The sequence below is a fragment of the Leucopleurus acutus genome (assembly GCF_964270905.1).
Source record: "Leucopleurus acutus genome assembly, chromosome: 15".
Lineage (NCBI taxonomy): Eukaryota > Metazoa > Chordata > Mammalia > Artiodactyla > Delphinidae > Leucopleurus > Leucopleurus acutus.
Window position 1 is genome coordinate 81,294,448 of NC_139157.1, and position 25,320 is coordinate 81,319,767.

The following is a 25,320-nucleotide window of genomic DNA, read 5'->3' on the forward strand; positions in this document are numbered from 1 at the left end:
AAAAGAAGATCAGGTGGCTCACTCAACTGTTTGGCAATAGAATACAGAAGACATAAACAGAATCCACTAACTTCTTCCCCAATCAAATGTTAATCCTTTCCACTAGACCTACTTACTAGCAATGAACAAAACTCACTAACTGGAACTTTGCCTAAACATTACTAAGGGATTGTAAAATCGCTGATCTGGACCAATTGGAGTTATGTACATAATTGAGGTAAAGACAAATGCCCACTCCTTTACGTTGAAAAGAATGAAGACTTGATTCACGCTTGACACTGATTACCGCCTCTTTCTTGAATTGTTCCCGTCCCTGTGAAAGACCTAAATATGCAGCCACAACGACTTTGCAGTGCCAGGTTCCATATCTTACCCTGGACGTCCTGCGGTCTCCTCCCACTCAACAGGCTCCAGATCAAATTCATTTGACAAACAAAATTAAATGTACTGCTCACTTTGTGTGTGCTGGCCCTGTGGTGCCCAGTGAGAGATAAAACCATGACCGTGAAAGAATCCCTAGGGGAGGACGCCTGGATCTTATCCCCCCGCATCATGAGCCATTTCCCAGTTTTAACCTACATCGTTCTGTTATAAACACTATCTAAGGCTGGGTTCCCAAAAAGTACATGATTTGCTGAGACTGTGGTTCATGATTTATTGAGACAGCATCTTTGGATAAAAGGAGTAAGTGAGATACGGCGGATGAAGGAGCTATTCGATAAGGCTGTGGTACCAGGTGGAGCCCAGCTGCGGCCTGATCTGTGGGGAGCTCTGGAGCATTAATTGTACCAGTGAGTTGATCCCACCCTGAGGCCACAAGAACTGAGTTTTGGATGTGCACGTCAGTTATCACTGACCATGGGCTGCTGTCTCCCTGTGAGCACAGCATGCCCCCCTCAACGTTTATACTCCCTTTCTTTTAGCAGATGGCAATCTTCTGGAGAAGAAGGCAACTGCGAGTAGTTATAGCCAGCTCTCAGAGCAACTGGGCACGGATGTATTGATATTATCTGATGTAGGACACCTCACTGGCCACCAGCCATGCCCACTATAAACATCACCACTGTCCAGCCACTTAGGGTCACAACTGCTATTCCTATCAAGCCATACTGGAGTAGTCACTGAATCTTGAAAAGTCTTCCTGTGCACTTTGTTTCCCGTGTTCTTCCCTTCTTGTTTTTTTCCCAGCCACCACTCAAAGCCATCCAAGTTCTTATGGACTCACACTTAAGCTTCAATCACATTTTCCTACTAGTCTCTAGACTTCCAGAGGCAAAAAGGTATCATTGGTGGGCAGAGCCATGAAGTGGGGATGAGGTATCCTGGAAAGCACAAGCTCTGATGAAGTCATAGCCATCAGTCAGCTCCAGACGTGGGCAACTGCACCCAGCACTGCAGATCTTCTGATATTTTAAGTCAGAAACCCAAAATTTTCGTGAAGTCTTCTAAATTTCATATGGGGTAAGTGATCTCAAGTTGTTTTGTTTTTACGTTGTATGTGAGGTAACAAAGAAAAAACATATCTGCAGGTCAAATGGACCCACCATAGCCCTTTTGCAAATTCTGGCCAAAAGCCCAGGAGAAGAGATGACATTTAAGTTGACAACTATAGTTCAAAGTGAAGGGAGACAAACATTTCAAAGGAGACCCAGGTAAAGTACTGTAGAGGTCCAGGAGAAAGGAACCAGACCCTGAGCCTTCCTGAATAAGGATCTTGTCTTTATTAGGGTTTCCATCTCTGGTTTCCAGCACAGTGCATGGAAAAAATCCTAAACAAATGTTGAGGTGAATAGATGAACGAAGGAGCAAACAAGGGAACGCATATCTCTGTATGTCCTTGAGAGGGAAAGGAGCAATGCTACAGTCCATGACCAAGGAGCCATCACAGCACCCGCCAAGCACCATGCTGACACTGTCACAAAGTCCTCTGGCAGTTCCGTCACCCGGGGTCACTTAGAACCCCCCAAACTCTCCTCCTCCTCTCAGCCTCACTTCTAGAACAGAAAGCACAGGTCAGTGAAGTGTTGCTGCTCCGAGCCTGCCAGCAACAGCAGCAAACAAAGAAGACTCTGGAATTCGTCTCCAATCGTAGACTTGGGTCAGGTCCATTTGTGGCGCACAGCAGCGGCACCCACCACTGCTCACCTCTGTCTCCACAGAAGTGCCCTGCATCTCCCAGCACACCCCAGCATGGGGAGCCCTTGGTTTTCCTGCCTGAGAACCCTGACTCCAGACCTTCAGAGGACCTGAGTCAAGAGCAGCTCTGGGAGCCACTGCAAACGGACGGTGACTTTGGACCGAAGTTCAGCATCACCTCTCCTCCTGAGTGAGCACCATCCTCTAAGTCCCCCAGACGCCTGAGGAAGGGACCTGAGCTGCCAAACGCCCTCCTAGAAAAGCTGAGCGGAGCTGAAGCCAGGAAAGCACTGTGCCCAGTTGGCCGCTTCCAGTAATCTCAAGCCCTTTTCCAGAACAATCCACGTTCTCATGCATCTTTCCCATCACAGTGGGGCAGTTCCACAGCAGTGTTCAGTCCAATGTTTCTCTGCCCAAACTGGCATCTACGCATGAGGCTTCTTCATCCAGTGGGCCCATCTCTTTGTTGTCTGGACCTACTTCCCTAGAATGCTTCTCTACTGCCTGCTAAGACTGAGTTTACATAGGAGAGAATCCCTACATTCTGGAATCCTCAATTGCCCCAGCTTTAGAAGGGGGCATTCGGGGCTTTCCTCTAGCCCCGAGTTAGATTAATAAATCCTGAAGTGTCATTCAAAATGCAGCTTACAACCCTCTTGCCTCTTGCTTTGCATTAAAAAAATAATAGGTTTAGTTCATTATATAATTGAAATTCTTTTCACTATTTACAGAAGTAGCTTTTGACGAATTAGTCTTCTACTAATTGGCCTGCCTCTGCCTTCCACCCTTTGCGCTCCCAGAAAATACCTATTCACCTTTTGCACCACCTGGAGAAAAACCCCATCTTGGGGAAAAGAATTTGAAAAAGAATAGATACATGTATATGTATAACTGAATCACTTTGCTGTACACCCGAAACTAACACAACCTTGTTAATCAATTATACTCCAATATAGAATAAAAAAATTAAAAAAAAAATAAACCCATCTTGGATGAAGCCAACCCTCCACCTGCCTGGCCTCTGCCTGGATTGCTGAGCGCTGAAAAAAAAAGTCACGCAACAGAAACAAACCGAGTGCCAGAGCGCTTGCTTCTTCTCTTTCCACAGACAGCGGCAGGCCTCTTCCTTCCTTCACAGGAATGAGAAGCTGTCAGTCAGGCACTTCCCCAAATTCCTGCCCCAACGCAGCCAAGGGTAAGTACATCACCTGCCCCCTCCTTCCTCCTGCTGTGTCAGGGGAAATACCCTCTTCTGCGGAATCATTCCCTGCTCTCTGGAGTCTTCCTTTCCACATCCTTCCTCTCCAACTGCTCCCTCGTCACGGCCACCTTCCCATCAGTCTTTGAACACGAACACATCCTCCTCGCTCTATACCTGAGCACTACAAAAGGGACCTTTGATCTGGTGTCACTGTTGGGTTGTTACCCACCTACTTTCCTCTCCTTCACCCCCAACTTCGGCATTCCCCAAGCCTGCTGCCACTGTGCCTCACCTCCCTAGTCCACACACTGCTCTCTGGCTCCAGCCCCCATCAACCTCTGTGTCACCAGACCCAGTGGGAGCATCCATCCCCACCGGGCTTGCTTAACCTCTGCAGCATCGGATACAGCTGCTCTCATGCTGGCCCTATGGCTTCCTGGTAACAAACGCTTTCCTCTTTTGCCCTCCTGTGCCCCTTTTTGCGCCTTCCTTTTAACTTTTGATTTGCCTCGGGATCCTATCCTGGTATCTCTCTTCACTTTTCACTGCACTTTATCTCAAAGTAACTTAATGAATTCTTGTGATTTAATTTGCCATAGGTATGCTGATAGCTTTTGAAATACTTTTGTATTTATTTTTTCTAACAGTGAGACATGCACAGGAAATCAAACAGTTCTGAAAGTTTACGAAAATTCTCTGCTCTCTTTCATGACTCTCACCTAGAGCCCCACAGATCAGAAGCACCCTCTTTATTTATGTTGATTATCTCCATCACTCTAAGTAGTATCATTTTATTCCTAAGTCATGATTTATCACATTTAGACAATTTCCCAACGTGAAAGGTGAAAATAAGGCTCACTGCACCCTCATTTCTTTCTCCTCTTCACTTTTGTATCCATCATTTTTAATCACTTTTTTCTATCGGTTATCCTTGTAGCTTTAAGTATTAAGAATTAAATCTCTAAATTTTTTCCATCAAACTTCAACGGTATTTCTTAACTTCCCATTCTGTAAGATCAGAAGATGAGTGATCCTGTCTTCCCTTCTCCCCTTCCACCTCCCATCTTGCACCAACTACACTGGACTACACGTTTTAACCTTTCCACCATAACCAAATCTCTTGCTTCATTTATAGCTTCATGCTAAAGGATGGAGACCGAAAAACAAACATTATATTACCATTACTCTGTAAATATTGTTCACAGTTGAGCCAAATGGTGGGCTGGAATTTTACTTCCTTCTCCAATTTCATGACCCCTCTGCCACTGCTGGACAGTCCCAAGCACCAAGGTCAGATGGATTACTGACCCCAATTACTTAAAAGTATGCAACATTAGGTGACTAGACCTTTGGGGGTGATCCCTTTGTAGTGTATACTGATGTCGAATTAATGTTGTACACCTGAAATTTATATAATTATTACCTAGCAATTTTACCTCAATTGAAAAAATTATGCAACATTCTAATTTCCTTCATTTTTAAATAATGACTTTCCTATATATCTTTGCCTAAAATTTTGAATTGCTTTCTTGATTCCTTGCATCACTTGCCTTGATCGTCTCCTTCACATTTTCAGACTCGACCTCCTATTAGTCCACGCACTCCCGTTGTCCCCAGACCTCCACTCTCCTGCTCAGATCTGGCCGGCTTTGTCTTTAGTCTCCTGCATACCTGTTATCCCAGAACTTCGCTTTCTTGTCCTTCCGTGAAATCAGTCTCCCAAGCCTGTCTTCCTTTTTCTTGGTTATGCCTTTGTTTTCCTGAAGTATACATTCTCAGGTAACTTCTTTCAAAAAGGTATGTATGGGGCAAATGATCTGATTCTCTCCTTGTCGGAATGTCTGGTTTGGTTTGCTCTGCTTTCGCCCTTGCCTGGGAGTGTGCCTGAGTGTCATCTGCGAAGGCATCCCTCCTCTGCCTTCTAGCCTCTGGGGCTGCGGATGTCAGACGGATTCTCGCTCCTTTCTAAGAGAATTTTTCCCAAATGAAGCTCTTATAATCTTTCTTTATCTGGTGCTTCGAAGTTTCATGCTGATATGTCTAAAGAACCGTCTTCTTCGTTCATTTTCCAGCAGGTCCTGGAAGGCTCCTGGGGCTGCAGATGGCTCAGTTCACTCCCGGCGCTGGCCCGGTGGGCCAGAGCCATTCCCCCACACCAGTCTGATCCTCCTCCCAAGAGGCGCCGCCGCTCTGTGACCCGGAGGAGGAGCGAGCCACAGGCGGTGTGCCTGATGGGTGGTGTGACCACGCTCCTGACAGAGGTGCTGGAACCGGGAATCACGCCGGGAGCACTAGTACTTCTCATCCTGGGCGCCACTTGGCCCCGCGATCCTGCGAGAACTCCCGCGGTACCACGAGAACTCCCACGATCCCGCGAGATCTGGCTTCTCTCGGGGAGAGTGGTCCTGCTGCCGCCACAGCGCTGACACAGGTTTCCACTGAAGTCTCCTGTCTTGGACTGGATTTCCCAGGACACGGCACCTAGGTAAAAGTTTACTGCTAGGCAGTGTTTTGCCAGAGAAGAAGGGAAAGAAGACGGCGTGTGGCGAGCAAGTTGGGGGAGCATGACTGAGAAGGCTGCAGCCACTCGCAAAGCTGACGACTGGGACCTACGGGGCATCTGCACCAAAGAAGCGTGAAGCTGTGCATCTCCGCAGGGTCCCTCTGGAGGGTGCGTGTATTGCCCAGTCCCAGCTCCTCTTGGTCAAGGATGGTCCCATGGGGTAGCTCCTCCACCATGGCAGGTCACGTATTTATTGGTGCCGAGGAGTCCCTTGGCAACTACAAGGAATCCCTGGGGTCGGGGGCAGGGTGCAATCAACTGTGCCCGTGGGGGACCTGAGGGGCCTGGGTGACAGCGGGCCCATCTGTAGTAGCAGCAGCAGCAGCGACCTGATTCCATAACCATGGGACAGCGCCAGTCGCCCTGGGGGTGGTGCATAAGCCAGTTTCCATGCAACTACTATTTTGGTAACTAGGATATTGTGGTCTGGTCCTTTAATTGTTTGGTTTTTCTCATTCAAATTTTTAACAGCTAAGAGCGCTTTCCAGGTCTCTGTTTCCACTTTTCTCAGAGCATCCTTTTCTTGTTTTAAGGCAGTAATACTTTCTCAAGATCCGTGAGAATATTCGTTAGATCTTTAAAGTTTTCTGCTGTGGGGAGCAATCTGCATAGTGGTTAAGAGGATGGACTCTAGAACCAGACACACTGGGTTTGAATCTCAGCTCTGTTATGACTTTGTGGACTTGGGGAACTTTCTGTCTTAGGTTTTTTTTCTTTTTCATTTTCTTTCTTTTTCTTTTTTTTCTCTTCAAACAAATAGATAATGCTTGTTATACAAAAGTTCACTAATTGCCAAGCTACCAGTTAGTTAAACTTAGAAAAAGTGTTAACTTATTTTACAACTCTAAAAGGAGAACTTTACATTCCTATGACTCAAGCTAACTGACATCCGGTTCTAAAAGTTGTGAATCAGGGGTTTAAAAAATGTCACTCTAACATTGTCCCAATTAATTTTGATATGCCATAAACTAAACCTTCTAAATGTTTTGTGCATTCAGTGAAATAATGTTTCTAACATAAACTTATTTAAATAGCTTTGACATCAGTAATAGACCAACCTGTAAACTAACTGCCCTCTTAGTATAAACAGGAAATAATAACGGCAGTGTCAGTGTGGAATGTAATATCTCCCAATTCACATGCAATTGTAATGAATAATCAATCGGTTAGGCTAGTGATATTTAAAGAACGTAGTTGTCACTGTGTTTCCCAGAATAACTGAATATTAACATTCTCATCAACTGTATGCCAAGTTCATTATCTCATATTCTTCTCTAGTCTCTTTCTCTGCGGATTGGAATAGCCCCATGTGGAATATGAAGCAGTGGCCCAGAACTTGATGATCCTACATCTTTGGGCCATTCTTTCCAACCTTTGGTAAAAGTTTTGTAAAGCCTAGAGGGATCTACTAACATTTTTTCACTCTTTTCTTGCTTTTCTTGTAATTTTTCCAGTCTTTTTTGTTCTACCTTTACCTTTTCCTTTGCCTGTCTATCTAGAATTTTCAGTTCAAGTTTATGTAAATCTCTTTCTTGAAACCTGAAAATTGCATCGGCAACAGTTTTCCTTTTTCTGCCTTGTCTAACTTTTCACTTATTTCTTTTTCAAGCCTCACAAGTTCTTCCTCTTTTTAATTCTTCTTCTCGATGTAACGTAATAATAGTAATCTTAGTCTAAACTGGCATTGGTGCTCTCCTGCTACTTTTGCTCTTCCTTTTCTTCTTCTTTTAACTTCTCTTAAATATGAGAAACATATCTCATTGACATTTAGATGCTTTTCTATTCTTCCCAAGCTTCAACTGACAATTTATGATTCTTCTTTGTTCCTGTTTTTCCTTTCATCATCTTCTTGTTTATTGTGAAAAAGCATAGTTATATTCTGTTTCTTTAACTTGACCATTTTCTCTTTTTTTTTTTGCTGCTTTTAGCGTTCCAATTCTGAATAGATTCTTTCTTTTTTCTACAGTCAGAAATTTTTGTATAATTTCTCATGTTGTTGCACTTAATGCTGTGTTCTTTCAGGATAAGGTTCTAGAATTTCTCCCATAAATATTGTCTTCTCTTTATGTTTGTTTCTCACTTTTACAAAGATCTGATGATCCAAGTCATCCAGTGCCCTTGTTGCCCTCCTGTTTGCTGAAAGAATTTTTCAAAATCTACCATTTCTGCTAGAAGAGTATGTGATGGTACTTTGTCTACATGAACCTTACTTGACATTGTTCTGAAAGCTCTCTGCATTTCTGAGTGACCCAAAGTCCACATGTCAATTTTTCTGGATACGGTAATCAACTCAGTTTTACTTGTTTTCTTTAATAAGCTCTTCATATATCAGTCTCTGCTCTTATCTAAAAGTGCTTATTGCATTTTCCATTTTTTCTATTATTTCTCTGAGCTTTCGGCAAAATGAGGTCTAAGTGTCACTTGTTTTAACTGATGGTGAAGTCTCTTTACATCATTATGTATTTTGGCCAATTGTTGCTGGACTCTTGCTTTTTCAATTTTTCCTGCTGATAATTTATTTAAAATTTTTCCACTACACTATGCTCAATAATGAAGTCTTTTTTTTTTTTTTTGGTGGTAGAGATAACCGTTTACCTTTTTCTATTAATAACTTGATTTTTTACATTTTCTGCTGCATGTATGTTTTTTGCTTTTTAGTCCAACTAGATTTCTGCTTTCAGATTTGAAGCTGAAAAGGTTGAATTCCATCCAAAGTACTAAAACATCCATCATTCTGTGTCATGACTACCGTGAGTGTGGCCATCTTTCTGGTAGAGTAACTGGGGCCACAGAGGGCCCACCACCTAGGGTGTCATACAGGGGGCAGTACAGAGCCAGAAGATAGTTCCCTGCATGCAGACATGGGACTGTGGATGTGCCAGAGGGAGAGGGAGAGCTGTGCCTTAGTTTCTTCATTCATAAAGAGGAGCAGGAAGACACTGAGCCCACCTCCTCCCACAGGCACAGAAAAACTGCAATGACATACAGAGCAACTGTTGATGAGAACGACCTGAAGACTTTCCATGACTAAAAGTTTAAAGAAGGCACCACAGCGAGATGGCTAAGAGAGGAGGAGACACTATATATGGTCAAGACCCACACTCCCAGGTAGGTGATTCACAAATGAGAGGATAACCACAATTTCAGAGGTTCTCCCCAAGGAGCAAGGGGTACACCCCACCCCAGCCCCCCCAGAACGTCTGGCTTTGAAGACCAGAAGGACTTGTATATGGCAGAGCCAGAGGGCTGTGAGAAACAGACTCCTCTCTTAAAGGGCGCACACAAAATCTCACATGCTTTCAGGGAAGAAGCAGTAATTTTAAATTAAGTAAGTGGCCTGGGTCAGACCCACTTGCTGTTTTTGGAAAGCATCACAGAGAAGCAGGAGACAAGTGTGACCCCCCTGGGGATAGAGACATGGCCACAGCCGTATTTGGGAGCTTGTTCTACCATGAGGAAGCTGGTACTACCAAGTAACATTTGGAGTCCTCTCTTAGTCTATTAGTGCTAGGGACTTGCCCACCCACCAGTAGGTGACAATAGCTCTGGCATGCCCCAGGCCACACAGCCCACTGCACCAGGACCTGGCACCACCAACCAGCAAGCTGGCATCAACCCTGGGTGCAGTACACCAGGACCTGGTCATACTTACCAGTGGACTGTCACCAGCCCTGGGGCCCCCTGAGCCTCGCAGCCAGTTGCTCCAGGACCTGGCCCTGCCTATCAGTGGCTTGGAAGCCACTGCACAAGGCAGAACCTGGTAGTAAACTGGGCAAGAGGCCAGCCGTGCATTACCAGCACATCCAAAATAGTTGGCTCCACCGCAGTCGAAGGGCCCACACAGGGGCACCCTAGAGCATATAGCTCTGGTGACCAGAGGGAAGTGTGCTGCCAGGCATCATAAGATGACTCATACCTAAGGACTTTTCTCAAGGATTGGAAGCATAACCAATATATGTAATACACAGAAATAAACAGAGAATTAGGCAAAATGACAAGACAAAGGAATATGTTCCAAACAAAGGAACAAGACAGAATCTCAGAAAAAGAACTAAATGAAGTTGAGATAAGCAGTCTACCAATAAAGAGTTCAAGGTAAGAATCATAAAGATGCTCAATGAACTTGGGACACAGAAGTTTAACAAAGGGTTGGATACATAAAGAACCAAACAGAGCTGAAGAATATAATAACTGAAATAAAAAATACACTGCAAGGAATCAACAGTAGATTAGATGATACAAAAAATCAGATAAGCAGTCTGGAACACAGAGTAGTGGAAATCTACCAGGTAGAACAGAAAAAAAGAATTTAAAAAAATGAAGATGGTTTAAGGAACCTCTGGGATAACATCAAGCATACAAACATTTGCATGTAGGAGTTCCAGAAGGAAAACCGAGATAGAAGAGCAGAGAAATTATTTCAAGACATAGTAGGTGAAAACTTCCCTAACCTGGGAAAGGGAACAGACATCCAGGTCCAGGAAGCACAGAGAGTCCCAAACAAAATGAATTCAAAGACATCCACACCAAGACATACTATAATTAAAATGGCAAAAATTAAAGGTACAGAGTCGTAAAAGAAGCAAAAGAAAACAACTAGTCACTTACAAGGCAAATCCCATAATACAGTCAGCTGACATTTCAGCAGAAACTGTAGACCAGAAGGAGTAGCACAATATTTTTAAGGCGATGAAAGGAAAAAGAATAATAGAACCAAGAATATTCTACCTGGCAAGCTGTTATTCAGATTTGAAGGGACAGATAAAGAGTTCTATAGACAAGGAAAAGCTAAGAATTCAGCACCACTAAACTGACTTTATAAGGAATATTAAAGGGACTTCTCTAAGTGGAAAATAAAAGACTACAACTAGAAATATTAAAATTACAAAAGGAAAATCTCATTGGTAAAGGTGAACATACAGCAAAGGAGTAGTACAACGACTTGTAAAGCTAGTAGGAAGGTTAAAAGACCTTTATAGGTGAAATAGTGAATAGTGAAATGATCTGAATTTGTATCCCAAATAAATAGTTAAGGGATAATACAAAACAAAAAGATATAAAATATGATGTAAAATACATTAAACATGGCTGGAGGGGGCAGGGAGTAAAAGTGCAGGGTTGTTAGAATGTGTTTGAACTTAAGAGCTCATCAATTGAAAATAATCATTCATATTTATACAGTAAGTCCCCTACATATGAGTTGCAAACTTTCAAAGATGCAAACCTGTGTTCACATGTCCAATCACATAAGCTAGTTGACATGCCTGGTGTACATTGTCATGGGTGTGCATCCTCTACAAGTGGCTGTGCTTTTGTGTACTTTATAGAACTGTACAGAGTACAGTAGTACAGTATTTCAAGCCCAGAATGTCTGGAAGCAAGCGTAAAAGCAGCAGTGATGTCACTGGTACTGAACGTCAGTCATGAGTGAAAGTGCAGCTTGCCCTCCATCTGCTATTGCTGACATCCTTCAGCTCTATCTCCCACCTCCTCTCCCTCCTCCAGTCAGTAACTCTTCTTGCCTGTTCACTTGATGCCAGCCCCTGTATGCCAGCTGTTGTACTGTACTACTGTAGTTTTCAAGGTACTCTAAGATTAAAAATGTTTTCTTTATTTTTTGTCTTTGTTTTTTATGTATTATTTGTGTGAAAAGTATTATAAACCTATTATAGTACAGTACTACGTAGCCGACTGTGTTAGTTGGGTACCTAGGCTAACCTTTTTGGAATTATGAACAAATTGGACTTACGAATGTGGTCTTAGAGCAGAAATCATTCGTATGTAGGGGGCTTGTTGTATATGAACCTCATGGTAATCACAAATCAAAAACATATAATCAATACAAACAAAGAGAAAAGACTCCAAACATAACACTAAAGATACTCATCGAGTCAGGAGGAAAGAGCAAAAGAAGGAACAAAACACTACCAAAACAACCAAAAACAATTAACATTTTAGCAATAAGTACATACCTATCAGTGATTACTTTAAATGCAAATGGGCTAAATGCTCTGATAAAAAGACATACAGTGGCTGAATGGATACAAAAACAAGACCCATATATATGCTGCCTATAAGAGACTCCACATCTAAAAGCATACGCAGACTGAAAGTGTGGGGATGGGAAAAGGTATTCCAGGCAAATGGAAATGAGAAGAAAGCTGGAATAGCAACACTTATATTTGATAAGATAAACTTTAAAACAAAGACTGTAATAAGAGACAAAGAAGGACATTACATCAAGATAAAGGGATCGATCCAACAAAACATAACAATTGTAAATATGTATGCACCCAAATTGTATCACCTATGTAGATAAAGCAAATATTAACAGACGTGAAGGGAGAAATTGACAGTAACAAAATAATATTAGGAGGCTTTAACACTCTATTTACATCAATGGACAGATCATCTGGAAAATCAAAAAGGAAACACTGGCCTTAAATGACACATTAGACCAAGTTAAATTAATAGATATATATAGAACATTTCACCCCAAAACAGAATAATACATTCTTTTAAAGTGCACATGGAACATTCTCCAGGATAAATCACATGCTAGGCCACAAAACAAGCTTCAGTAAATTTAAGAAAATTGGAATTATATAGGGATCTTTTCCAACCACAACTCTTAAGAGACTAGAAATCAACTACAAGAAAAAAACTGCAAAGAACACAAACGTGGAGGCTAAACAATATGCTACTAAAATGGATCACTGAAGAAATTTTTAAAAATACCTGGAGACAAATGAAAATGAAAACACAATGATCCAAAATCTGGGACAGAGTAAAAGCAGTTCTACGAAGTTTATAGTGATAAAAACCTACCTCAGGAAATAAGAAAAATCTCAAATAAACAACCTAACCTTACATCTAAAGGAACTAGAAAAATAAACAAAACCCAAAGTTAGTAGAAGGAAAGAAATAATAAAGATTAGAGCAGAAATAAATGAAAGAAACTAAAAAGACAATAGAAAAAAATTAATGAAAGTATGAGCTGGCTCTTTGAAAAGATAAAGTATTGATCATTGATAAAACTTTAGCCAGGTTCATGAAGAAAAGAAATGAGAGGGCTCAAATAAATAAATTCAGAAATGGAAGAGAAGGCATTACAACTGACAACACAGAAATACAAAGGATTATAAGAGATTACCATAAAAAATGGTATACCAGTAAAATGGACACTCTAGAAGAAATGGACAAATTCCTAGAAGTGTACAAACTCTTAAGACTGAATCAGGAACAATTAGAAAATATGAGCAGACTGATTTCTAGTAAAGAAATTGAATCAGTAATTTAAAAAAAAAACCCTCCCACTCCCAACAAACAAAAGCCCAGGACCAGATAGCTTCACAGGTAAATTCTACCAAACATTTAAAGTATTCCAAAATATTAAAGCGAAAGGAACACTTTCAAACTCATCCTACAAGGCCAGCATTACCCTGGTACCAAAACCAGACAAAAAGACACCACAAAAAAAGAAAATTATAGGCCAATATCCCTGATGAACATAGATACAAAAATGCTCAACAAAATATTAGCAAGCTAATTTCAATAATATATTAAAAGGATCATACTCCATGATCAAGTGAAATTTATCTCAGGGATGCAAGGATTTTTCATATCCACAAATCAATCAATGAGATACACCACATTAACAAATTGAAGAATAAAAATCATATGATCATCTCAATAGATGCAGAACAAGCTTTTCACAAAATTCAACATCCATTTATATTTAATAACAAACCTACAGCCAACATCATATTCAGTGGTGAAAAGCTGAAAGCATTTCCTCTAAGATCAGGAATAAGACAAAGATGCCTACTTTCACCACTTTTATTCAACACAGTATTGGAAGTCCTAGCCACAGAAATTAGTCAAGAAAAAGAAAAGGAATCCAAATTGGAAAGGAAGAAATAAAACTGTCACTTTTTGCAGAGTGACATGATATTATATACAGAAAATTCCTAAAATGCCACCAAAAAAGTATTAGAACTATTAATAAATCAATTCAGTAAAGTTGCTTTATACAAAATTAATATACTTAAATCAGTTGCAATTCTTTACAGTAACAATGAATCAGAAAGAGAAATTTTTAAAATTCCCACTTACAATTGTATCAGAAAGAATAAAATACCTGGGAATATACCTAACTAAGGCATTAAAGACTTGGACCTGGAAAACTGTGAGACTCTGAAGAAAGAAATTGAAGACAGCACAAATAAATGGAAAGATATACTGTGTTCGTGGACTGGGAGAATTAATATTGTTAAAATGACCATACTACCCAAGGCAATCTACATGCAGTGCAATCCCTATCAAAGTACCAATGGCATTTTTCATAGAACTAGAACAAATAATCCTAAAATTTGTATAGAAACACAAAAGACTCCAAATAGCCAAAACAATCTTAAGAAAGGACAGAGCTGGAGGTATCATATTCCCTAATTTCAAACTATACTACAAAGCTACATTAACCAAAACTGAATGGTACTGGCACAAAAACAGACACATAGGTCGATGGAACAGAATAGAGATCCCAGAAATAAACTCATGCTGATATGGGCAATTAATCTATGACAAAGGAGGCAAGAATATACAGTGGAGAAAAGACAGTCACTTCAATAAGTGGTGTTGGGAAAACTGGAGCGCTATATGCAAAAGAATTAAACTACACTGCTTTCTCACACCATATACAAATATAAACTCAAAATGGATTAAAGACTTTAAATGTAAGACCTGAAACCATAAAACCCCTAGAAGAAAATATAGGCAGTACACTCTTTGACATCAGTCTTAGCAGTATTTTTTTTTTTTGGATATGTCTCTTCAGGCGGGGGAAACAAAAGCAAAAATTAACAGATGGTACTACATTAAATCTAAAAGCTTTTGTACAGCAAAGGAAACTATCAACAAAACAAAAAAGCAGGCTGTGAATGGGAGAAGATATTTGTAAATGATATATCCAGTGAGGGGTTAGTGTCCAAAATATACAAAGAACTCATAAAATTCAACATCAAAAAAAGAACCCAAACAACCCATCAAGAAAAACAACAACAACAAAATGGGCAGGGGACCTGAATAGACTTTTTTCCAAGGGAGACATAGATGGCGAACAGACATATAAATAGATGCTCATCATCACTAATCATTAGTGAAATACAAATCAAAACCACAATGAGATATCAGCTCACACCTGCCAGAATGTCTATCATCAAAAAGACCACAAATAATAAGCATTGGCAAGAATGAAAGAGAACCCTCATGCACTGTTGGGATTGTTAATTGGTGCGGCTGATATGAAAAACAGTATGGAATCTCCTCTAAATATTAAAAATACAACTGCCATATGATTCAGCAATTTCACTTCTGGATATTTATGGAAAGAAAACAAAACACTAATTTGAAAAGATATATACACTCCAGTATTCATAGCAGCACTGTTTACAGTAGCCAAGATATGGAAGCAACCTAGGTGTTCACTAATAGACAAATGGATAAAGAAGGTGTGGTATATATAGCCAAAAAAAAAAAAATTCCTGCCATTTGCGACAACATAGAAGGACCTAGAGTCTATTATGCTAAGTGAAATATTTCAAACAGAAAAAGACAAATACTGTTTTATTTCACTTATATGTGAAACCTAAAAACTTACTAACAAACAAAACGAAATGAAAACAGTCATAGAGACAGAGAACAAACAGGTGGTTGCCAGAGGGGAGGATCTTGGGGGAGGGAGAAATAGGTGAAGGGGATTAAGAGGTGCAAACCTCCAGTTACATGACAAATAAGAGGGGGATGTAATATACAGAATAAGGAATATGGTCAATAATATTGTAGTAACTTTATATGGGGACAGATGACTGTTAGGCTTATGGTGTTAATTTCATAATGTATGCAAATATCGAATCATTATGTAGTGCACCTGAAACTAACATAATATAGTGCGTCAATTACAGCTCGATAAAAATAAATAAAAATAAAATACAACAAAATGGGGTAATACAGTGCCTACCTCATAAGCTGTATAATGATTGAACTTATACGTAAACTTAGAATAGTTTATTCGAAGTGTATATTTCTAGTTATTATTATCTGTAGCTCCTCATGTCAGTTTTTCTGCATATTCGCCTTGCTTATTCTTTTTAATGCTGCTGGTATTTCTCACATGCCTCCTCATCCTTGGATGTCTACTCACTAGAGTTTCTTCTGCTCTTGTATGAATGGGATGAGAAGAGTTCTGACCCAGACCTGCATGCACATGAGTGACAGGGCACATCCACAGAGCCTTCACTTTAGGGGCTGGTGAACAGGAGAGGAATGTCAGGCTCTGGATCCCCAAATACGATTGGCTTTCATACACATCATATCCCTTTCATAGATTTTCAATTAATATGGCATTAAAGGGGCATGGTAATAATATCCTAAAGTGGTGGATATTGTGAGCAGAAAGTACAAATAAAATCTTTACAGAAGTCCTGCGCTTAGGTGAAAGAGAAGAATCAATGGCTTAACTACACATGAAGTGTTTTTTTTTTTTTAATCACTTCGAAATAACGTCCTAAGATTTTTGGAAAGTGACTTGCAATTTGACTCTCTAGAATGCAGGGTAATTATAGAATCGCTGTGATTTTTTTCTAGCATTCTAAGATCACTTGGAATTTATTGTAGATTCTGTAATTTTGTTGATTCAAAAACAGGACAATAGCTTTTTAAAGTTTTTTCCCTAAGGTAATGGTGTGTGTCTGGGCCACTTGCAAACTGTGGAAGCCAGGAGAGGAGGATGAGGAAAAATAGAGGAAATATTCTTCAGTAAACAAGCCTCATGACCCAAATGTGGAGTAAGAAGTTTGTGTCCCAGTCTTAGGATGTGGTCAGTAGATTTGCATACTTCTGTACTGAGTTAGGTTTCACAACTTCCTGGGATGTCATTTGTTTTCTCCCCCCCAGCTTGAATTAAGACTTCCCTTCCAGGCTCTGACGAGCCAGTTTCCTTTAGACCAATTTGTAATCAAGTATTTCTACTAAAGGTTCGTGAAAAGAGCACTGAATTCAAAACAAGGATAGGTTTCTAAGTCCAACTTTCCTTCTTACTGTCTGACCTTAGGGACCAGTGTTCACACCAAGCCCTTATTTCCTGAACAATTCATATTCTTGGAAGGGGGAAAGAGCTTTCTTACAAGTAATGAGTTTCCTGTCACAGAAAGTGTCCAGAAGATGCTCAAAAAACCACTTCTTAAACTCTTGTGAATGTTTATGTAATAAGAAGATTGGACTTAATTGTCCTGAAAAATCCTCTGAACCCTTCTGAAACTTAGTAATTTTCTGCTCCAGTTCTAGGAAAAGAAAGGAGGTGGGGAGGGAATGAGGAAGGGAAGTAGCATATTTATCCACATCGCGTGGATTTCAGCCTTGGCGTCTGGAGTCACTCCAGGCTGCCCGTTCTGACTTGGATGAACACTTCCTTGATGTCTGTTCGTTCTCTTCCAGCAAGTCCCTGGAAGAATGTGTAAGTCAAGGCAGGCCGATGTATACCATCCGTCAGAGGGGTGGCCACATCAGTGCAAACATAAGATTTCTTTGCATTCTTACTCTTCACTTTAAAGAATCTATGGAAATTTAAAACTATGTCATATATCTGTTTCTGTTTTAATATAAAATAGTATTTTAAATTATCAATCACTGGGAATGAGGGGGAGGGTAAAGAACTTGACTCTCCATCTAGGAACACGTTCCTCAGTTTCTTCGTATACAACTGTTCTCCTGGTTAGGAAGCTCAGGTCAAATCACTGGACCCGCTGTCTGGATTCAAGTTGTTATCCATGATCTTCCCACAGCCCTGGGAACCTACCCCCTCCAACACACCAGGAGAGCCCAACTGTGATTTCAACAGCCCCTCTCGGTTCACTCATGCTTCTCTTTTCACTTGGCTCTGTCTACAATGACATATTTTAGTAGAATTATTTCAGAACCTGCCTTAACTCAACCTGAATGTGCCTCACTGACTGATAAAACCCTTGCCCCTGAAAAAGGGTATTACATTTTGCTACAATTCATGATACGTCTTTGGAGAAGGATTGTGCATTTTATACAATTTGTCAAGGACAGAGTCAAAATGTGTAACATCATCAGTCTCACTGACAGCATCTCTAATGGTTTCACTCTGTAGTCAGAGTTTTGCCAAATGCAAGCCAACATGCAGACCATCACATACCTGCTCCCTACCTATGGTTTCAGATGTGTTATCTACTGGAAAGACAACCAAGTTTAGGGAAAGAATTCATCCTTGAAGCATTTCTTTCCTAATTAAGACAACAGATGTTGCTTGAAGTCTCTACCTGGGGAATTGATGACTTTGGTTTTAAAAAGTAAGAGGAATTCACAGATCTGCATTCATAATAATAGGTTTTTCTTAATCAATGTAGCCAGCCTGGTGGTGACTTACAGTAGTCAAGAATTAGTGATGGTTGTCATTTTCAACAATTTAATGGCATTTTCTAAAAGTGCTTTTACTTGAGTTATTATTTAGACTTGTTTGCTCCCCAGCTGGGTTTCTGATCTCCCTCTTGTGGCAGGAGGCTGGACAGAGCTGGCCTGGCTCAAAGAAGCTCTAGGGACCAGGGCAGCTGGCAGGAGTGGCTCTTATGGCCTCTGGGGTTACATGGAGGCAAAGAGCAAACAGCAGGGTGAAAGGTCACAGTCAGAAATGCACGGCTAAACCAATCGACAAGGCAAGAAGAGTCTGAGGTGGGCAACAGACTCACCTCAGGTGGGTTAACTGGTGCAGCCTGTAGGTCAGAGTCAGTGAAAGTGAGAACCAAGACCCTTCACTAGGAAGAGGCGCTCAAGACCATAACCCCGGTGAACAGCCGAGAGCTGAGCTGGCGCCCTCCTGTGAAGTGTAAGGCCAGGCCACAGGGCACCCAGGGACCCACTGAGGCTTCAGTTTCTTTACCTGTGTACTACTCTCCCTGCTTATAAGGATGTGGCAAAGATTAATTCAGTCCTGTATGTGAAGACTAACTGTCATTATTAGTTGTTAAAATTATATGATATGTGATATAATTGAGAAATATATGGACAGATAACCTAAAAAAACTCAAAAAATAAAAATAAAAAACCAGCTGCATGGTGAGAATATTTTCTTTTTTGTGGCAGAACAAAATAGAACAGAGCACTTTGGGGTGTTATGTTCTTTAAATTTAGTCTGCCCTTGTGAGTTTTTAACCAAAGTGTTTAATTAGCATCTGATTGCCAAACATTTGCGATAGTTATAATCTGTGAACAAATTATTGATTCTTACTGTGGCGAGTTTGGGTAAACTCACATATCAAAATTTATATACAAGGAAAAATCCCAACATGAAAGAATTAGATTTTTTTAAACACCAGGTCTCAAATTTTCCAGCTACTTTGACAGTTTTAGTGCCTTGACTAAATATTTTATGATGATACTACTTTTAAGATAAAACATAAAAGTTAATCTATAGTGACGTCTCTTTATGTAAGAGGTTCCCAAGCTGATTTATTACCAGGTTGAAGCATGTCAGTGAACACAACCGTCCCTTAAAGTAAAGAGACTTCACAATTTTCTCCCACACTCCTAGTCAAACAATTTATATGAAAAACGAGGTCTTTAATTTTACAAGACTCCACTTCATTTTCCTCTAATATCTCCTTTAGTTTCATTCTTCAATTCAATTTAGTACCTGCTATGTTCTGTACTAATAAGTTTGGAACACTGTGCCCAATTATAATTCACTTTAATATCTGCACATTTGAGGAAACTTAATGCTGAAGATTCAGACTTAGTTCTTCTCAGACTTGATTATTCACTTATCATCCTCTACTCACCAGAAAAGTAGTTCATCACCTGCCAAATTGACATTATGTTTTTCAGTTTTCTAATTGCCTCTCACCATCCCAGTTTTGTCTTCTAAATTTATTACATTACATCATCCTGAAAGGACTTCGGGGAAAATACACACCTATATAATTACTTAACCATATTTTTGGTTGGGGTGGACGGGTTTAAGGGACTACTTCTAATGCTTTATTTACAGTTACGTACCGCTATTCGCCAATACAATTAATAAAATAAAGCATACAAGGATGATCTATAAATTCAGAACATTTGTGTAGTGATAGATGAGTATTATTCCTGAGGCTTAAGAGGATTTTTATAAGTAAATGGATTTCAAGGATTATTAAAGAGGGGAAACAAATAACATGGGATTTTATATTGGGAGTAGTTTTCCAGGAATATTGGAACAAAAATAAATAAATTGTAAAATAAAGAAGTAAATAAATAAATAAATTGTAAAGTAAAGAAGTTGAAGAGGATGCTATAAACAGGACAAAGAAGAGACAGCAGAGCTGGGCAGCGGCTGGAGGAGCCCTTGCTCGTGGCGCATCGCAAGTTCCTGCGGGGCAGCACGTGATGCAGAAGGCGGCAGCAGCAGCAGTACCACAGGAAAGAAAGACATCTTTGGTGGCAGCGTTTTGGTGGGAGGGAAAATATTAAGGACAGAGAGACCAGATGGTGATAGCATGGGCCCCGAAACCAAAATGTCACGGACTCAAATCTGAGCTGTAAAGACCTAGTAGAATGGAAAAATAACACCACAAATAGAAAAAAAAAAGGATTTATCTACATCCATTTAATGTACTTACATTTTATTTCATGTAGAAGGTATTTGAGATGAATTCTCCAAAAAGAGAAGGAGGAGATATTTACAATAAGATTCATAAAACAACCAAAAGAGGGAGGGAGAAGCATACGCCAACCATTAGGGTCAACAGAGTGGCCGCGTTTGAGCAGAAAACCTGGAGCTTCCTCCCAGCCATGATGAAGAGGGAGACTGTATACATTACGAAATCTTAATTAACTACTGTCATCTGAAATAATCGCCTTCAAATATTTGGGGGATAAAATTAAAAATGGTTAGAGACATGGCTCCTGGGTGACAATAGAATAAGATATAATCAATAAGAACCTCAGTATTGGCTTCACACCAAATAGATAAATTTGCCTGACTAGTTTTGAGAGCAGCCTAAGATAAAAACGCATGGCCAGCAACTGAGAGACAGTTCTACAGAAGCAGTGACAAAAATGGCATGGTCCAAATGGGTAGCCTCCTTGCGATATGGTTGATCCAATGACATTGGTTCATACTTGACGCTGGGTCCTAGGACACATCTGTGAACAAAATAGCCATAGTCCTTGCCTTCAAGAGGCTTACGTTTTGGCAGGGGACCTGCAGTGCAGACATTCTGTACGGCTAATTAAGGAGATTTCAACGAGCTGGTGATTAGGTTAATATCCTATTATAAAAATTAATAAGCTTAACCAATGTTTTAGCTCAAGTGAAGTTTAGAGACATGCTATGGACTGAATTGTATTCCCCACCCCATTTCATATTTGAAGCCCAAACCCCCAAGGTGACGATATTTGGATATGTGCCTTTTGGTAGGTAATTAGGTGTAGATGAGGTCATGAGAGTCAGGACACAGTGAGAAGGTAGTCATGCGCAAACCAGGAGAAGGGCTCTCACCAGAATTAGGGAATGGAGTCAGCCAGCACCTGGCGCCTTGATCCTTGACTTCCCAGCCTCCAGGACTGTGAGAAATACATTCCTGTTGTTTGAGCAGCCCAGTCTGTGATGCTTTGTTATGGCAGCCAGAGCTGACTCACACAAAGATGGGGCTGAAGAAACAGTAGGATTTAGAGAGGAGAGTCATAAGGTAGGAAAGAAATACAGAAATGTGCTCCAGATACTTGTTCTAAGTCCTGATTATGCTGCAGACAAAAGTGGAGTGAGTCCAAGTCGCTCTCTCACACTCAGAGGGATTCTCTGGGTCTCAGAAGGGACTCCAAGCTGCCCTGCACCGAGCAGCCTGATTCTCACAAGCCCCCAGACTGGCCAAAGGGTCCTGTCGCCCCCTATTGAGGGGTCATCTCACCCCCACCCCCACATACGAGGAGCCAACAGTTCTCGTTAGTTCGTAACACAATATGGTACCATTTTAATTGGTTCCTTCTTATTGAAAAGAATTTTTTTGCATAAAAAATTAAGTGAAAACAAATGTACAGTGTAAAGTAATTCTTCTGCCAATCCCAGTCCCAAAGTCTCCAACCTCCTTCTCCAAAGGCTACCAATGGTAAATGGTTTTTTATGTATAATTCAAGATACACTTAAGGCACACACAAGTACCAATATTTGTATTATATTTACACACACATTTAAATCCAAATGGCAGAACTGTACAAATAATATCCTATGCCACCTTCTCTTCCAATCAGCATGTATCTTGGAGGTCATACAGTGCATTTTATCTTAATTTATTTAACCTGTTCCTCCATCTATATTTGTGTTCCCAATCTTTGCTATTATTAACAATGATGACGTGAACATCCTGTGTAAATACTTTGGTGCACATGTGTGCGTATATCTTGAGGATAAATTCCTAAACCAAAACAGCTGGGTCAAAATAGATATGCATTTTAGACTTTGAAATTTAGAATTTTTAATTTTCCCATACATTTCTCAAATCTATCACTAATTCTAACAATTATAATAATATTGGTATATCAGACTTCACATTTAAGCAATTGCCAGATTGCCTTCCAAAGAGGGAACATCCATTTATACTCTCACCAATGACATGAAATGCCTCTGTGTCCAACTATGCTGTGAATGTGTTGCTTCAATAACTCATAACAACCTTAGGAGGAGGTGTGAGAATTATTCCCAATTTAAAACGGAGCTAATTGAGGCACAAGGTGAAGCAACTCGACAAAAGTCACACAGAATTAAGTGACTAAAGTGAGAGCTGTGTTCCCCCGACCCCTCTCTTACCCGTTATGCTCTATGGCCTTCCAGAGTTTCAGCCCGCGCTCACACTTGAAGATGATGACCTCAGGCAAGTTATTTACCTCCCATCCATGATTTCTGTATATGTAAGAGGGAGATAAAATTGATACAAAATAAAATAAGACAGTGTAAGGGAAATTCCACGAACAAGGGGCTTTAACATAAGTTCTCCTCCTCCCTGTTGAGATAATATATGAATCTGGGGGAAGAGTAAACCATGGCTAGTAAACCCTAGCTAATCCTGTTCAATGACATGGAAATTAAAGAAGCAGCTGTGACCCTTTTCAATGTTAATGGTACAGCAACAAAGTCCACGGAAATGAGGCTTTGTGGCGTACCTCCCTCCCTCCCTGTCTTTCTTATTCAGTATTTAATTCTGACTGGTGTCTTGGCCCAGCTTATGCACAGTGTTACATATGATTTCTAGCCCCTAGAAACCAGACATTCGAACCTCCTAGAACTGGTCTTTCCACCTATTCAGGGAATTTCTCAAAGTTCTGTTTGCTAGCAACAGTCTTTGGCTAATGATAAACTGAGAGCAGTGTAAGCTATGAAGAGGAATGAAGGGAACACATTTCTGTTCGGCTACAGAGTAGGCTGTGGCTTAGAGCCTACAATTCAGAGGAAACTTTGTACTGCTGAGTGAGCCTGCCCATCAAAATATTGTCACACCCCCTATTGTTAAATTTTGGGTTTTTTAATATGATAAGGCAATTGAGTCAGTATTGAGTGAGCAGCTCTTTTCTTGGGAGTGAGTCTTAAGAATAAGCAATCCAAAGAAAGGTCCTTGTTTCCCACAGGCCAGTTTAGAAAGGGTGGCGCCCCTGCTCTCAGGCACAGGGGCTGAGATGGGAGCAGAGCATAGGCTGGGCTGCAGTGACTCGGCCATAGTCATTCTGTCTGGTTGATTCCCTCAGATCCAGCCTTATTTCCTTGTTTCTCCTCTAGGGGCTTGGGTGGGAGAAGGATTGGTAAAGCTGAATTGCCTGAAACTGCTAACCACCCATTCCAAGACAGCCCTGAATGGACCTTCTCTTCAGGACCCACAGTCCAGAGACCACACTCAGGGCAATGACTCATGCACTCTTTCCTCCATGCCAGTTCCTTGTACACTGTGCAGGATGTCCACATATAACCTCACGCTGTGGCCTCTCTCTCCTCACCTCTGAGTGATGAGCAGAGCTCAGTAAAGTAGGCTCAAAATGGGAGGCAGCATGTTTAGACATGGCTGAGTTGACATAATGGTTTTAATGTGACTCAGGAAACTCACCACCACATAAAAATGTCAAAATCAAAAAAATCACTGTTTTTTACAACCAGGTTATAAAACAACCAACACCCTGACAATTACACTAACTGTATCCTTCACCTTCACTCCGCACTCTCACCTGATCCATTACCCTGTGTCTGAGCCCCAAGGTTGTTCTGTCCTTACCCTGTCCCACCCCCAGCATGCTCCCTGACCCTTTCCCTCTGCTCCAGCGGTGCCAACCAGCAGTGGGTGAGGCTCAGACACTTATCCAGATATTTTGGCCACAAATATTTGCTAAGAGCCAGGCACTATTCAAAGCACTGCAGTGAATGTGCTCTTTCTTCCTCACTTTCTTTTTTTCTGTCTTTTTTTGGGGGGGCGGGGGGAGGTTGTGTTTGGTTTTTCTGCACATTACAACTTTTTTTGTGTGTGGCAAATTCAATCTTTTGTCTTTTTTAACTGAGTGAAATATGTCTAATTTCAAAATAGACAAGTCACAATATCATATAACAACAAAAAGTGCTTCAGCTCAGGAAAAGATTTCTATATGATGTAATTTAGGAAAAATAAATAATTGCAGATAGGTAAATAATATTTTAAATGACCATATGGACAAAAGTATCTGTTCTCATTAGTACCACCACTATTGTACATTTTAAAAAGTGTTTCAGGGACTTGTACAAAAAAAATCTGTCTCTGAATGTCCTACAAAATTTGGTAAATCTGGATATCTTACGATCACCTGTTTTAGCTTAAGAACAAATACAATTTACTTATTCACTTATAAATTTTATGTACTCTGGTCAAAATAGAACAGTTAGTTCATGCTTTAATATGCTTCCCCTGATCTAATACATAGCAAAAGTATAAAAATATAAGAGGAAAAACCCAAAACACATGTCTGGGTTCAAAGCCTATTAAGCATCCTTGTGCACCAGGAACAGAGGAGAAACAGCTGAGCAGAAATGAGGCTGCAGCCGTGCTGGGCTCGAGTCGTGAAGACGGCAGAGGCAGCTGGAATTCAAGGGAAGGAAAACTGAGGGTGTCCTGTGGAAATCAGAGGACTGCAGCCAGCTTGTAAACAGGGGCTAGGTGGGTCTCCTTCTGGTGAAAAGAGGGTGAAAATCTGCACCCACCCACTGCTGGGGCCGTGACATTGTAGATGCTTCACAAGCAACAGGACAAACCACACCTTGCACCCGAGGAGCTGCACCAAATGCCCCTCACCTGGGACCTGATGTCATATCTCTGCTCAGACAGTGAGCAGGTGCTCTGCAATCCATAAAATATCT

The 25,320-nt window shown here is 40.7% G+C and overlaps 1 pseudogene across 1 annotated transcript; it reads right to left on the minus strand.

Moving 5' to 3' along the window:
* Positions 1 to 7,866: 7,866 nt before the first annotated feature.
* Positions 7,867 to 8,664, minus strand: LOC309972328 (coiled-coil domain-containing protein 112-like; annotated as a pseudogene). The gene has a single exon. The product of its transcript is annotated as a coiled-coil domain-containing protein 112-like (transcript).
* Positions 8,665 to 25,320: the final 16,656 nt, after the last annotated feature.